The following is an 11868-nucleotide window of genomic DNA, read 5'->3' on the forward strand; positions in this document are numbered from 1 at the left end:
CTTTCTCCCTGTGACTCCACTTTCAAGGAGCTATGAACCTGCACTCCAGGTTCTCTTTGTTTAGCAACACTCCCTCGGACCTTACCATTAAGTGTATAAGTCCTGCTAAGATTTGCTTTCCCAAAATGCAGCACCTTGCATTTATCTGAATTAAACTCCATCTGCCACTTCTCAGCCCATTGACCCATCTGGTCCAGATCCTGTTGTAATCTGAGGTAACCCTCTTCGCTGTCCACTACACCTTCAATGTTGGTGTCATCTGCAAACTTACTAACTATGCCTGTTATGCTCAAATCCAAACCATTTATATAAATTATGAAAAGTAGAGGACCCAGCACCGATCCTTGTGGTACTCCACTGGTCACAGGCCTCCAGTCTGAAAAACAAGCCTCCACCACCACCCTCTGTCTTCTACCTTTGAGCTAGTTCTGTATCCAAATGGCTAATTCTCCCTGTATTCCGTGAGATCTAACCTTGTTAACCAGTCTCCCATGGGGAACCTTGTCAAATGACTTACTGAAGTCCATATAGATCACATCTACCGGTCTGCCCTCATCATTCCTCTTTGTTACTTCTTCAAAAAATTCAATCAAATTCATAAGACATGATTTCCCACACACAAAGCCATGTTGACTATCCCTAATCAGTCCTTACCTTTTCAAATACATGTACATCCTCTCCCCCAGGATTGTCTCCAACAGCATGCCCACCACTGACATCAGCCTCACTGCTCTATAGCTCCCTGGCTTGTCCTTAGCACCTTTCTTACAAAGTGACACCATATTAGCCAACCTCCTGTCTTCCGGCACCTCACCTGTGACTATCGATGATACAAATATCTCAGCAAGAGGCCCAGCAATCACTTCACTGGCTTCCCACGAAGTTCTTGGGTACACCTGATTGGGTCCTGTGCATTTATCCACTTTTATGTATTTCAAGACACTGAGTACTTCCTCCTCTCTAAAATGGACATTTTTGCAGATGTCACCATCTATTTCCTGATGTTCTATATCTTCCATGTCCTTTTTCACAGTAAACACTGATTCAAAATACTCGTTTATTATCTCCCCCATCTCCTGTGGCTCCACACAAAGGCCGCCTTGCTGATCGTGGAGGGGCCCTATTCTCTCTCTAGTTACCGTTTTGTCCTTAGTGTATTTGTAAAAACTCTTTGTGTTCTCCTTAATTCTTTTTGCCAAAACTATCTCATGTCCCCGTTTTGCCCTCCTGATTTCCCTCTTAAGTATACTCCGACTGCCTTTATACACTTCTAAGGATTTACTTGATCTCTCCTGTCTATACCTGAAATATGCTTCTTTCTTTTAGATTAGATTACTTACAGTGTGGAAACAGGCCCTTCGGCCCAACAAGTCCACACCGCCCCGCCGAAGCGTAACACACCCATACCCCTATATTTACCCCTTACCTAACACTATGGGCAATTTAGCATGGCCAATTCACCTGACCTGCACATCTTTGTGACTGTGGGAGGAAACCGGAGCACCTGGAGGAAACCCACGCAGACACGGGGAGAACGTGCAAACTCCACACAGTCAGTCGCCTGAGGCGGGAATTGAACCCGGGTCTCAGGCGCTGTGAGGCAGCAGTGCTAACCACTGTGCCACCAAACCCTCCATTTCTCTAGTCATCCAGCATTCCCTATACCTACCAACCTTCCCTTTTACTCTAACAAAAGTATACTGCCTCTGGACTCTCGTTATCTCATTTCTGAAGGCTTCTCATTTTCCAGCCATCCCTTTATCTGCAAACTTCTGCCCCCAGTCAGCTTTTGCCTAATACCGTCAAAATTGGCCTTTCTCCAATTTAGAACTTCAACTTTTAGATCTGGTCTATCCTTTTCCATCACAATTTTAAAACGAATAGAATTATGGTCGCTGGCCCCAAAGTGCTCCCCCACTGACACCTCAGTCACCTGCCCTGCCTTATTTCCCAAGAGTAGGTCAAGTTTTGCACCTTCTCTAGTAGGTACATCCACATACTGAATCAGAAATTTTCTTGTACACACTTAATAAATTCTTCTCCATCTAAACCCTTAACACTATGGCTGTGCTAGTCTATGTTTGGGAAGTTAAAATCCTCTACCACAACCACCCTATTATTCTTACAGATAACTGAGATAGAGTCATAGAGATGTACAGCATGGAAACAGATCCTTCGGTCCAACCCGTCCATGCCGACCAGATATCCCAACCCAATCTAGTCCCACCTGCTAGCACCCGGTCCATATCCCTCCAAACCCTTCCTATTCATATAACCAACCAAATGCTTCTTAAATGTTGAAATTGTACCAGCCTACACCACGTCCTCTGGCAGCTCATTCTATACATGTACCACCCTCTGTGTGAAAAAGTTGCCCCTTAGGTCTCTTTTATATCTTTCCCCTCTCACCCTAAACCTATGCCCTCTCATCTGGACTCCCCGACCCCAGGAAAAAGACTTTGTCTATTTATCCTATCCATGCCCCTCATAATTTTGTAAAACTCTATAAGGTCACCCCTCAGCCTCTGACGCTCCAGGGAAAACAGCCCCAGTCTGTTCAGTCTCTCCCTGTAGCTCAGATCCACCATCCCTGGCAACATCCTTGTAAATCTTTTCTGAACCCTTTCAATTTTCACAACATCTTTCCGATAGGAAGGAGACCAGAATTGTACGCAATATTCCAACTGTGGCCTAACCAATGTCCTGTACAGCCACAACATGACCTCCCAACGCCTGTACTCAATACTCTGACCAATAAAGGAAAGCATACCAAATGCCTTCTCCACTATCCTATCTACCTGTGACTCCACTTTCAAGGAGCTATGAATCTGCACTCAAGGTCTCTTTGTTCAGCAACACTCCCTAGGACCTTACCATTACATGTATAAGTCCTGCTAAGATTTGCTTTCCCAAAATGCAGCACCTCGCATTTATCTGAATTAAACTCCATCTGCCACTTCTCAGCCCATTGGCCCAAATGGTCCAGATCCTGTTGTAATCTGAGGTAACCCTCTTCGCTGTCCACTACACCTCCAATGTTGGTGTCATCTGCAAACTTACTAACTGTACCTCTTATGCTCGCATCCAAATCATTTATGTAAATGATGAAAAGCAGTGGACCCTGCACCGATCCTTGTGGCACTCCACTGGTCACAGGCCTCCAGTCTGAAAAACCACCCTCCACCACAACCCTCTGTCTTCTACCTTTGAGCCAATTCTGTGTCCAAATGGCTAGTTCTCCCTGTATTCCATGAGATCTAACCTTGCTAACCAGTCTCCCATGGGGAACCTTGTCGAATTGTTTCTCAATTTCCCTCTGACTATGAGGAGGTCTATAATACAATCCCCCCAATAAGGTGATCATCCCTTTCTTATTTCTCAGTTCCACCCAAATAACTTCCCTGGATGTATTTCCAGGAGGTCTTCCATCAGTACAGCTGTAATGCTGTCCCTTATCAAAAATGCCACTCCCCCTCCTCTCTTGCCTCCCTTTCTATCCTTCCTGTAGCATTTGTATCCTGGAACATTAAGCTACCAGTCCTGTCCATCTCTGAGCCATGTTTCTGCAATTGCTATGATATCCCAGTCCCATGTTCCTAACCATGCCCTGAGTTCATCTGCCTTCCCTGTTTGGCCCCTTGCATTGAAATAAATGCAGTTTCTCAGTCCTACCTTATTCTCTGTTTTGTCCCTGCCTGCCCTGACTGTTTGACTCGCTTCTTTTCTCATGGGTCAGTCTTGGGGCTACGATGTTGTGGCCATAACGGAGACGTGGGTTTCACAGGGGCTGGAATAGTTACTAAATGTTCCAGGGTTTAGAACATTTAAAAAGAACAGGGAGGGTGGAAAAAGAGGAGAGGGTGTAGCATTGCTAATCAGAGAGTGCATCACAGCTACAGAAACGAAGGTTGTTGAGGAAGGTTTGTCTACTGAGTCAGTATAGTGGAAGTTAGAAACAGCAAGGGAGCAGCCACCTCATTGGGGGTTTTCTACAGACCACCTAATAGCAGTAGGGAGATTGAAGAACTCATAGGTGGGCAGATTTTGGAAAAACGCAGATGTAGCAGAGTTGTTGTTATGGGTGACTTCAACTTTCCCAATATTGACTGGGACTTCCTTAGTGCAGATGGTTTGGATGGAGCCACTTTGTCAGGTGTGTTCAGGCGGGTTTCCTTACTCAGTATGTAGACAGACCAACGAGGGGAGAGGCCATTTTGGATTTGGTGCTCGGCAATGAGCCAGGACCGGTGTCAGAGCTTGTGGTGGGAGAACACTTTGGTGACAGTGACCACAGCTGCCTCACATTTACCATAGCCTTGGAGAGGGAAAAAAGCAGTTACCAAGGGAAGATATTTAATTGGGGAAAAGGAAATTGTGACGTTATCAGACAGGGTTTGGGAAGTACAGACTTGGAGCAATTGTCCCACAGAAAGGGCACAGCAGACATGTGGAGTCTATTTAAGGAGCAGTTGTTGCGAGTGATACATGAATTTGTTTCTCTGAGACAGGTAAGAAGGGGTAAGATTAAGGAACCTTGGATAATGAGAACAGAGGAGCTTCTCATCAAAAGGAAGAAGGCAGCTTACGTAAATGGAGGAAGCAAGGATCTAGCACAGCTTTAGAGGATTACAGGCCTACTAGAAAGGAGCTCAGAAATAGACTGAGGAGAGCCAGGAGGGGGCACGAAAAAGGCTTGGCAGGAAGGATTAGGGAGAACCCAAAGGCATTTTACTCATACGTGAGGAATACAAGAATGAACAGGGAGAAGGTAGGGCTGATCAGGGATGGCGGAGGGGACTTGTGCATGGAGTCTGAGCAGATAGGGGAAGCCCTAAAAGAGATTTTTTGCTTCGGTTTTCACTAAGGAAAGGGACTTTGTTGTGAATGAGAACTTCGAGGAGCTGAGAAACAGGCTTGACCTGATCAAGATTGATGAAGTTCATGGACTGGAAATTTTGGAAAACATTAAGATTGATAAGTCCCCAGGACCAGACCAGATTTATCCTAGGCTGCTCCGGGAAGTGAGAAAGGAGGTTGCTAAGCTGCTGGCGAGGATCTTTGCCTCCTCACTTTCCACAGGAATCATACCGGAGGATTGGAAAGAGGCGAACGTTGTTCCTCTTTTCAAGAAGGGCATTTATTAAAGGGTCTGGCAATTACAGACCAGTGCGTCTTACATCTGTGGTCAGCAAAGTTTTGGAAAGAATTCTGAGGGATAGGATTTATGACTATTTGACAAAGCATAATGTGATTAAAGGCAGTCAGCAGAGCTTTGTGTGGGTCAGGTCATGCCTCACAAATCTTATTGAGTTCTTTGAGGAGGAAACAAGATAGGTCGACGACGGTCGAGCAGTGGATGTCATGTACATAGACTTCAGCAAGGCATTTGATAAAGTTCCTTATGTTAGGCTCATTCATAAGTCAGGAAGTATGGGATGCAGGGAGATTTGGCTATCTGGATCCAGAATTGGCTGGCTGACAGAAGGCAGAGTGTGGTTGTAGATGGAAAGTATTCTGCCTGGAGGTCAGTGGTGAGTGGTGTCCCGCAGGGCTCTGTTCTTGGGCCTCTGCTCTTTGTAGTTTTTATAAATGACTTGGATGAGGACGTTGAGGGTTAGTAAGTTTGCAGATGACACTAAGGTTGGAGGTGTCGTCGATAGTATAGAGGGCTACTGCAGTCTGCAGCACGTCATGGATAGGATGCAGAGCCGGGCTGAGAAATGGCAGATGGAGTTCAACCTGGATAAATGTGAAGTGATGCATTTTGGAAGGTTGAACTCGAATGCTGAATATAGGATTAAAGACAGGATTCTTGGCAGTGTGGAAGAACAGAGGGATCTGGGTGTGCAAGTACATAGATCCCTCAAAATTGCCACCCAAGTGGATAGGTTTGTTAAGAAAGCATATGATGTTCCAGCTTTCATTAACAGGGGGATTGAGTTTAAGAGCTGCGAGGTTTTGCTACAGCTCTACAAGTCCCTGGTGAGACCACACCAGGAATATTGTGTCCAGTTCTGGTCGTCCTACTATAGGAAAGATACAGAGGCTTTGGAGAGGGTGCAAAGAAGATTTACCAGGATGCTGCCTGGACTGGAGGGCTTGCCTTATGAAGAAAGGTTGAATAAGCTCAGACTTATCTCTCTGGAGAGAAGGAGAAAGAGAGGAGACTTCATCGAGGTGTACAAAATGATGTGAGGAATAGAAAGAACCAATAGCCAGAGACTTTTCCCCAGGGCAAGATTGACTGGTATGAGGGGTCATAGTTTTAAGATATTAGGAGAAAAGTAAAGAGGAGACGTCAGAGAGGTGTGAATGCATGGAATGCGTTACCAGCGGTGGTGGTGGAAGCAGAGTCATTGGGGACATTTAAGCGACTGCTGGACATGCACATGGATAGCGGTGAGTCGAAGGGTGTGTAGGTTAAATTATTATATTTTACGTAAGGATTAAACCTCGGCACAACATCGTGGGCCAAAGGCGCTGTTTTGTATTGCGTTTTTCTATGTTCTATGTTCTATGTTCTAACTGCAGCTGTTTCAGATTGATCTCTTTCCTCACTATCTCCCTGGGTCCCGCCGCCACCTTGTAGTTTAAATCCTCATGAATAACTCTAGATTAGATTAGATTACTTACAGTGTGGAAACAGGCCCTTTGGCCCATCAAGCCCACACCGACCCTCCGAAAAGCAACCCACCCAGACCCATTCCCCTACATTTACCCCTTCACCTAACACTACGGGCAATTTTAGCATGGCCAATTCACCTAACCTGCAATGGTGAATGTGCAAACTCCACATAGACAGTTGCCTGAGGCAGGAATTGAACCCAGGTCTCAGGCACTGTGAGGCAGCAGTGCTAACCACTGTGCCACCGTGCCGCCCATGTGAATAGTGCTTGATATTGGTCTGGCTTCCATAGCGCCAGCCCTTAGAGTATTATAGAACCTCTGATGATGTGATATATATGAATTTATTCTCAATTGCTCCGCCTCCACGGCATCTGCTCCCAGGAGGACCAGTTCCACCACAGAACATACCAGATAGTCTCCTTCTTCAAAGACCATAATTTCTCCTCCCACGTGGTTGATAATGCCCTCTAGCACATCTTATCCCCCTCTTGCACCTCCGCCCTCGCACCCCACCCCTCCAACCACAAGGACAGAACTCCCCCAGTCCTCACGTTCCACCCCATCAACCTCTGTCTACAGTGCATCATCCTCTGTCATTTCCGCCATCTACAAACAGACCCCACCACCAGAGATATATTTCCCTCCCCACTCCTATCTAATTTCCATAAAGACCATTCCCTTGACGACTCTATTGTCAGGTCCACGCCCCCCCCCCCCCCCCCCCCCCCCCCCTCACTAACCCACCCTCCCCTCCTGACACCTTTCCCTTCCACCGCAGAAATTGCAAAACCTGTGCCCAAACCTACCTCCTCACCCCCGTCCAAGGCCCCACAGGAGCCTTCCACATCTATTAGAGTTTTACCTACACTTGCATGCATCATTTAGGGTATCTGTTGTTCCTGATGCAGACTCATCTACATTGGGGAGACAGGACGCCTACTTGCAGAATGCTTCAGAGAACATCTCTGGGACACCCACACCGACCAACGCCACCGCCTCATGGCCGAACACTTCAACTCCCCCTCCCAGTCCACCAAGGACATGCAGGTCGTAGACCTCTTCTATTGCCAAACCCTAACTACCTGACAGCTGGAGGAAGAACGCATCATCTTCTGCCTTGGGACCCTCCAACCACACGGCATCAATGTGGATTTCACCAGTTTTCTCATTTCCCTTCCCCCCACCATATCCCAGATCCAATCCCCCACTGCCCTCATGACCTGCCCTACCTGTCCATCTTCCTTCCCACCTATATTGTTCACCCTCCCCTCTGACCTATCACCATTACCCCTATCTCCATCTACCTATCGCACTCTCAGCTACCTCAGTCCCATCCCCCTCCCATTTATCTCTCAGCCCCCCGGCCCACAAGCCTCATTCCTGATAAGAGCTCTTGCCCAAAACGTCAATTCTCCTTTTCTTTGGATGCTGCCTGACCTGCTGTGCTTTTCCAGCACCAAACTCTCGACCCTGCATCTGCGTCATACCTCCTTCTTTTTTCTGGACAAATCCTCAATATCTCTTGTTATCCCTGCTAGTATATTAGTCCCTTTCCATTTCAGGTGCAATCTGTCCTTCTTGTACAGGTCACTTCTACCCTAGAAGAGATTCCAATGATCCAAAAATGTGAATCCTCCTCCCATGCACCAGCTCCTCAGCCACACATTCACTTGCTCTATCCTCCTAGTCCTACCCTCACCGGAGTAACCCAGGTGTTACTACTCTCGAGGACCTCCTTTTTAAATTCCTGCCTAACTCTCTGTAATCTCCCTTCAGAATCTCAACCTTTCCCCTTCCTATGTCATTGGTTCCAATGTGTACAATGACCTCTTGCTGGTCCCTCTCCCCCTTGAGAACATTCTGCACCCTCTCTGATGCATCCTTGATCCTGGCACCTGGGAGGCAACACATCGTGCTGCTTTTTCACTGCTGGCCACAGAAACGTCTGTCTATGCCTCCGACTAGAGAGTCCCATAACACAATCGATTGCTTGGAACCCGATGTACCCCTCATTACATTAGAGCCAGCCTCAATACCCGAAACTTGGCTGTTCATGCTACATTCCTCTGAGAATCCATCACCCCCTACATTTTCCAAAACAGCATACCTGTTTGAAATGGGGATAGCCACAGAAGACTCCTACACTACCTGCCTACCTCTCTTACCTTTCCTGGATGTAACTCATCTAAGTAACTGTATCTGCAACTTTTCTCCCTTCCTATAACTGCCATCCATCACATCCTCTTGCTCTTGTAAATTATTTAGAAAATAAAAGTCTGTTGGCTCAGAGCTAATTTTTTTTAAAATCGAAAATCGTATGAGGTAACCATGGTCATGTTTTGAGGATGTTACGAGCAGAGATGATAAAGGGAACCAGTGGATGCCGATTATCAGGAAGCATTTGACAATACTGTCAGTTCTGATATAATGTGATAGCTTCCTTCTTGTGCGATCCCATGTTATAAGAAAACCATGCAATAGCCCCACCATTTAAACTAATGGGGCCAGAATTATGTTATAGCCAATACAGCTAAGGAAAGTTTACACTCTACAAACAACTCTCTAAATGCTTCTATTGCGTTAAAACCAATTCGCTTTGAGGAAACACGTGTTATAGCAGAACTGACTGTAAACCACACAAGAGCTTGTAAACTAGGTTAAAGTGTGTTGGACTGGGGCACTATTCTAACATGAACTGAGAATTGGTGAGCAGACAAAAAGCTGGGAGTAGGAATAAATGGAAATTCTCAGGTTGGCAGGTTGTAACCTGTGGAGTATGATGAAGGTCAGTGTTAATGACAATCTATAATCAGCGATTTCGATGTGAGGCCCAATCGTAATATTTTCAAGTTTGCAGATGATGCAGAACGTGAGTTGTAAGGAGAGTGTGAAGAAGCTTCAAGTGGATTTGGACAATCTGAGGGATTGGGCAAGAACGTGGCAGATGTGGCAGAAGGGTGAGGTTATCCTCTTAGGTAGGAGCTTGATGCAGAGTAATTGTTAAAGATGAGAGATTGGAAAATGTTGACCTTGTTCATAAGTCACGAAAACTTAATGCAAGTGCAGCAAATCATTTCAAAGACAGCATGTCTATCCATCTTATCACAAGAGGATTTGAATACTGGAGCAAGGAATTTTATCTTCAGTTGTGCAGAGTAAAGGTGAAATCACACTTTAGATGCAGTTCTAGAGCCCTTGCCTAAGATGACATACACTTGCAAGAGAAAGAGTGCAGCAGAGGTTCAACAGACCCTGATGCTGAATCTATGTCCCCTGGTTATAGACCTTACAAGCAGGGCTGGAAAACATCTCTCCCTGTATCTAGTCTGAGACAGTTATGTGTTTCAATGTGGGTCCTCTCTCATCCTTCTAAACATGAGTGAATACAGACCTAGTCAAACCAATCTCTCCTCATAGAGGTAAAAACAATGACTGCAGATGCTGGACACCAGATTCTGGATGAGTGGTGCTGGAAGAGCACAGCAGTTCAGGCAGCATCCAAGGAGCAGCGAAATCGACATTTTGGGCAAAAGCCCTTCATCAGGAATAACGGCAGGGAGCCCGAAGCGTGGAGAGATAAGCTAGAGGAGGGTGGGGGTGGGGAGAAAGTAGCATAGAGTACAATAGGTGAGTGGGGGAGGGGATGAAGGTGATAGGTCAGGGAGGAGAGGGTGGAATGGATAGTTGGAAAAGGAGATAGGCAGGTAGGACAAGTCCAGACAAGTCATGGGGACAGGGCTGAGCTGGAAGTTGGGAACTGGGGTGAGGTGGGGGAAGGGGAAATGAGGAAACTGTTGAAGTCCACATTGATGCCCTGGGGTTGAAGTGTTCCGAGGCGGAAGATGAGCCGTTCTTCCTCCAGGCGTCTAGTGGTGAGGGAGTGGCAGTGAAGGAGGCCCAGGACCTCCATGTCCTCGGCAGAGTGGGAGGGGGAGTTGAAATGTTGGGCCACGGGGTGGTGTGGTTGATTGGTGCGGGTGTCCCGAAGATGTTCCCTAAAGCGCTCTGCTGGGAGGCGCCCAGTCTCCCCAATGTAGAGGAGACCGCAATGGATGCAGTAAATGATATTAGTGGATGTGCAGGTAAAACTTTGATGGATGTGGAAGGATCCTTTACGGCCTTGGATAGAGGTGAGGGAGGAGGTGTGGGCACAGGTTTTACCGTTCCTGCGGTGGCAGGGGAAGGTTCCGGGATGGGAGAGTGGGTTGAAGGGGGGCATGGACCTGACCAGGTAGCCACAGAGGGAATGGTCTTTGCTAAAGGCGGAAAGGGGTAGGGAGGGAAATATATCCCTGGTGGTGGGGTCTTTTTGGAGGTGGTGGAAATGTTGGCGGGTGATTTGGTTTATGCGAAGGTTGGTAGGGTGGAGGGGTGGGGCGTTCTGTCCTTGTTACGGTTGAAGGGGTGGGGTCTGAGGGCGGAGGTGCAGGATGTGGACGAGATGCGTTCGGGGGCATCTTTAACCACGTGGGAAGGGAAATTGCGGTCTCTAAAGAAGGAGGCCATCTGGTGTGTTCTGTGGTGGAACTGGTCCTCCTGGGAGCAGATACGGCGGAGGCGGAGGAATTGGGAATACGGGATGGCATTTTTGCAAGAGGTAGGGTGGGAAGAGGTGTAATCAAGGTAGCTATGGGAGTCAGTGGGTTTGTAAAAAATGTCAGTGTCAAGTCGGTCGTCACTAATGGAGATGGAGAGGTCCAGGAAGGGGAACGAGGTGTCAGAGATGGTCCAGGTAAATTTAAGGTCAGGGTGGAATGTGTTGATGAAGTTGATGAATTGCTCAAACTCCTCGCGGGAGCACGAGGTAGCGCCAATGCAGTCATCAATGTAGCGGAGGAAGAGGTGGGGAGTGGTGCCGGTGTAATTACGGAAGATAAACTGCTCTACGTAGCCAACAAAGAGACAGGCATAGCTGGGGCCCATATGTGTGCCCATGGCTACCCCTTTTGTCTGGAGGAAGTAGGAGGATTTGAAGGAGAAATTGTTAAGGGTGAGGACCAATTCGGCCAAACGAATGAGAGTGTCGGTGGAAGGGTACTGTTGGGGACGTCTGGAGAGGAAAAAATGGAGGGCTTGGAGCCCCTGGTCATGGCCTTCATCCCCTCCCCCACTCACCCATTGTACTCTATGCTACTTTCTCCCCACCCCCACCCTCCTCTAGCTTATCTCTCCACGCTTTGGGCTCCCTGCCTTTATTCCTGATGAAGGGCTTTTGCCCGAAACGTCGATTTCGCTGCTCCT

This window comes from Chiloscyllium punctatum, chromosome 3, assembly GCF_047496795.1.
Source record: "Chiloscyllium punctatum isolate Juve2018m chromosome 3, sChiPun1.3, whole genome shotgun sequence".
Lineage (NCBI taxonomy): Eukaryota > Metazoa > Chordata > Chondrichthyes > Orectolobiformes > Hemiscylliidae > Chiloscyllium > Chiloscyllium punctatum.